Source organism: Bacillus rossius, chromosome 15 (assembly GCF_032445375.1).
Source record: "Bacillus rossius redtenbacheri isolate Brsri chromosome 15, Brsri_v3, whole genome shotgun sequence".
In the NCBI taxonomy this organism is placed as follows: Eukaryota; Metazoa; Arthropoda; class Insecta; order Phasmatodea; family Bacillidae; genus Bacillus; species Bacillus rossius.
The window spans coordinates 39,938,659-39,944,371 of NC_086342.1; positions in this window are offsets into that span (position 1 = coordinate 39,938,659).

A 5,713-nucleotide genomic window follows, 5' to 3' on the forward strand; every position below is an offset into this window, starting at 1 on the left:
TCAGATTTATTATTGTGCGTTACAATTTATTTGGCATTTTATGGATTTGTATGTACCTGTAAGTACACTGTACGTTTATACCGGTGTTTGGAAATATATATATATATATATATATATATATATATATATATATATATGTTCCATACAGTACATATTTATTTTTGCAAAACATGCTTATGTGTTTAAAATGATATCATATAATAAAAATATTTAAAATATTTTTTCTTGATGTAAGCGTGCTGAGTGTCTAGTGTATACAAATGATGTTTTTTTTGTGACTAAGTTGATTGTTGTTACATTTTTTTAATATGATTGTGATGTACTTGTGATATACTTTAATATATAATCTTTAAAACTTGTGCTAATAGTTTTGTCTTAATGGCAGAAGCTTGGTTGACCATTGAACCTTGTGCTATATACTCTGCAAAACTTATCATTCAATGGACTAGGATTTTTCAAAAATTCTAGCAATCGGTTTTCTAAGCTGATTTTTTATTTACTACGAGAAGAAACATTGTTCATAATTTGAATATCCTGCTCTGCAGTTGCTTCACCCATAGCTGTTGCTACAGGACCCTCCGATGTAGGAGGATTGTCAGTGATCACGCTTATTTCTTTATCAATCGAAAAAGCATAATAAAGAGCATTGGCAAAATTTATTTTTTAAAAATCTTCATCAAAAGTAGAAGTTTTCAGTTTTTCACTAATCACTTTACTAGTAGAAAATTCTTGTTGGTTTCCATTTGGTGGGTTTCCATTTTCCAAATAAAATAATATATTTTTATGACAAATCACTGCAGACACGTGGTTAGACGCTGTTCCAAACTGTAGAAACTGTTTCAAACTGTAGGGAAAAAAAGTATAGTATCGGTCGACTATAGGGTATTTGAAACATATGCCAGGGCCACGTGCTCTGAATGCACGAAGGGAAATAAAAAAAAAAAAAGGGTAAAATGGGAATATAACAACAAAACGTTGCTATTAAAAGACAAAAGTTAAAATCACAAACCACACACTACCTACAGTAAGAGCGATTAAAAAAATGTATCAGTTAAACAAGTATTTTTTTTAAATATATAAATCAACTTTACAGTAAACTTAACTAAATTAAATAAATAAATTTAAAATATATTTAACTGTTTGAATACACTTAAATTCTGTAATTAATGGTAGCAGTAGGCATCAAATCCGAGCCGGCGGATTGCCAGACAATGTGACCACTGCGCCTCGCACTGACTTCATGCTACATGAGCAATATTCATCAAACTGTGCTTTAAATCTTTAAAGAGCTTTTCATCACTTCCATCTCGCCCACTAGGCGAGATATTTTAGGACGTTAAAAGGGGCCACGTTTGTGCGTGTGTACGACTACAAGCGTCCGTCAGGCCCCTGCCAGCGCTACAACCACGTTGGCAAGGCCTGCCGTGCTGCCCCAGTGTGTAGGTGGTGCAGCGGCCCACACAGAGCACCCGAGCTCAAGAAGTGCGCGCACTGCAAACAGCAGCACTGCGCCAACTACATGGGGTGCCAAGAGTCGCAGGCACCTCCCGCCCCAGGTCCGCAAGCAGCGGGAACATCAGGCGGGCCGCAAGCACAGTCCCAGCCTCAGCAGCGAGCCCTGAGGCCAAACCCCAGCGCCGCCCCCCCCCCCTTCCCCCCCCCCCCCCCCCCCCCCCCCGTCAGCGAGGTACCTTCCACCCCAGAGCTTCGGCCAGTACCTGCAGCAAAGAGCTGGTCTTCCCAGTGCTGGCCTATAACCCCTGGCAGCGGAAACAGGGGTTCAAAAAGCACCCGACAGGCCACAAAAATGCCCAGAGAAAGCCCCCACGTCCCACCCAGGACAGGCTGGTGGCAACCAGGCTTGCCCCAGCCCCGGCGAAGCGAACGCCCGCGCCCACTCAGCCACAGGCAGCATGGCAGTAGGCGCAGCACCAGTGCTGCCAACTGCCCCGTCCACGCCCCAGGAGCAGCCAAACCAGGGGCTGGCTGACTTAAACCTAGCGGCCACCACTGTACCCATGTGCCAGCTCATGGTTACATGATGTGACCTGACAGTCTCCCTCACGGAAGAAGACCAGGCCATTATGGGCTTCGTCCAGTCCCTGGCTGCCAAGCTCAATGGCAGCCACTAGACAGGCCCCGAGTTGCATAACAACCCCGGCCGATAGGTTTAAGTTTCATTCCCTCCTATTCTGGAATGAACGCGGCATTAAATATAAATTACCGAAATTTATTTACCACGTGGAAAAATATAAAATTAAAATAGCTGCGATAAATGAGACGCACTTGCGGCCGACCGCCCGACTCACTATACTAAACTATACATTTTATAGGCGCAATAGAGGCAGAGGAGTAGCCCTGGTATTTCACCGCAGCATTAATCACACTGCATGCCAGCTACCAATTTTTCAAAATTTATAAGCTGTTGGAATAAACTTTAATATAAACCAACAAAATATTAAACTAACATCAATGTATGCTCCACCAGGTAGGTCCCTCAGTGTGGCTGATCTGAATGACCTGTATGGGGCAGTCCCGAACTTCCTAGCTGTAGGTGACATCAATGTGAAACACCTGGAGTGGAATTCCAGGTGCACCACAGCGAATGGTGGGCTACTCTATACCCACCGACTAAATAAAAATTATCAAGTTCATGCTCTTTTCGAGCCCACATATGACTCAGGAAGACCAAATAATCTTCCTGATAGGTCAAAAATTGAGAATATATTTATCATTTTCAGATTTTTTTATTTTTTAAATTCATTAATGCTCAATTTTTTTATTGTTTTATTAAAATAAATTATAATGAATATTATAATAATTAATTTTAATAAAACAAAAAGATTAAAATTAATGAATTTTAAAAAAAATAATGAAAAAATCTGAAAATGATAACAAATCTATTCTCAATTTTTGATCTATCAGGAAGATTATTTGGTCTTCCTGTGTCGTGCAAAATGTCTACATAAATTTAACTTTAAACCAAATAATAAATAAACATATGTACTTTTATTGGTAAAAAAAGGAATAAATCATATATTACCAAAAAATAAACAAAAGCCATATATATAATAATTCAAATAAATTAAATTTATTAATAAAATAACTCAATCATATCCCAAAAGAACAAACAATAAGAACCATAATTATTATTGCAAAAGGTATTAAAATTAAATAAGGAAAAGGAAAAAAAATAATCTTCTCTAGATATTGATAAATAAGCATGTAACCTCGGGATTCGAACTTGAGGTTGTTCACAACATGTCGTCCGACCATTTCCCTTTGTTCACTAATTTAATTTTAGACAATTCGAACATGGAAAAGAACCCGCCATGTAAAATTCTGGACTAAAAACATGCCTACTGGCGAAGTTTTAAAATTCGTGGCGCACAAAATCTTCCAGATATCGCGGACATAAATATAAAGGCGACAGTTTAGAAACCGCGATAACTAAATTTACTGCGTGAGTCCAGGTCAATATAGACCAGTGCATCCCAGAAAAGGAGGTTAATATAATTGCACGGCGAACTGCCCGCATACATCCGCGATTTGATATCACGAAATGACAGACTGCGTCGTGAGTACACACGACGCACACTGCATTCAAAACACAGAATAAACGAGTTACAATCTGTTATTTCGGATGAAATCTCTATGTGGCGAATCAGCCAATGGGAAGCAAAAATCGCTCCACTGAAAATTCAGGACGGGAGTGTCTGGACTATGACAAAGCGATTTTTGAATAAATCAGAGAAAATCCCACCCCTCCAAAGCAATAATGGCTTAGCTTTTCAACCCCTTGACAAAGCACAAGCTTTCGCCAATACGTTGAAAACAGCCTTTCACCCCAATGTGCTGCCTTGTGACAGGCAATTCACAGCGCAAATTTACCGCGAATTACGCGACAAAATACGCCAGGGCACTGTCCCTGAGCCTTTAATAACTCAGGCACAGGAAATCAAGTGAGCTATCAAGAACATGAAGCCGTGAATAGCCCCTGGGAACGACAGCATACAGGCTTTAGTTCTCAAACAGCTCCCAGACGAGGCCTTGGAATATTTAGCTGAATGCATTAATGCCATGCTCTGATTACATATTTTTCCCTCCCAGTGGAAGGAAGCTAAAGTAATAGTTTTCCACAAGCTGGGAAAAGACAAATCACTGCCCTGCCCCAGAACTACAGGCCAATAAGCCTGCTTAAAACTGTGTCGAGAATAGCCGAAAGGATAATATTGCACTGACTAAATCGCCACATACACGAGAATGATGCATTGCCGTTTTATGAGAATGCGAGGCCTGGGGCAACAATATTCGGAGGCCTCCCTTTTATTGTAGTGATAATTTTCAGATATGAACAACTCATATTTGCATTGACATGTATGTATGTATGTATGTAATAACTAACATAAAAAAGGACAAGAAGTACCATAATGAAATGCAGCCTGTATACACAGAAATATGAAACATATTTATGCAGGGAAAACAAAATAATGTATAACAACAAATTTTCTAGTTGAAATGGAGTAATATTTCATAGCCAACACCCACCCCCAATATTTCTCTGCTTCATTTATGAAAGTCGTAAATCGTTCTCAAATATTTACACAATTTTATGAGTTGCAGATCCCGACCAATCAAAATTACATATTTATTAACTCACTTTGCAATAAACTTCTTCCTTGCCTTTTTAGCAGCAAACAAGTTAATGAGTCCATCAAATGAAATGCTGTTCACAAGATCATGTTCTGTAGAAATCACCGCTAACAAGTTTAATCTCTCTTGTGACATGGTAGATCAGAATTGTTTCTTCAGAACTGACAGTTTTGAAAATGATCTTTCACTTTCATAGTTTGTGATTGGTAGTGTCAAATACAAGTGCAGTGCTATTGCTACATTTGGAAATACATCAATTATATCACTGTTATATAAGTGCTGCAAAACCTTTTGTGGAGTGAATGATGTAACACTGTCTTCAACTTGTTGCTCTCTGAGAAATGATAAGAAAGTGTAATAATTCATTTGTAATAACAGGCTGCAGATCCTTTCTGTATTTTCTGACCAACTCAGTAGCACTAGATTTGAGTTCATCTTCACTTGCTGTAGTTAAGTTACAAAGAAACCCAAATTTTGAGGCAATATCTTTGTAGGAAGCAGCTCACTTCTCCAGTTCCATGCAGAGCTTATCAGCAATGCATAGAAAAAATTCTGGAAATTCTGAAATTTTCGCGGGATGTTACAACAGTTGAAAGTTCGTCTTTTCCATCCAAAAACTTTTTATTTTTGGAAGATCTAGTATCTACAAAAGTTTGTAACACATGGTTGCTTAGTTGTGTTGCTTTAACTTCAATTTCATCAAAATTATTTTGCAAATCGGAAACAAAATCTTACAAAGAATTCATCAGTTGATGACCAATTATGACATCGAGTCCAGGCTTCTGTAAATGCTTGGTTACTGCACCGAATAATGTCGTACCAAAATACAGCCATAAAAGCAAATTCTAAATATTGCATTTTCTTCATGAGGGAGTTCGCTTCCATCCTTGTGTCTTGCGTTTCATTTTTGTCGTTGAACATATCATTAAATGCACAGAAAATCTCATCATAATGAATGACGAGAGTTTACAATGCATCTTTTCTGCATGACCACCTTGTTTCCGACAAGCTCTTGACAGTGATTTTTGGCTTTCTGCTATTTCCTGTGCTTTCTAAAAGA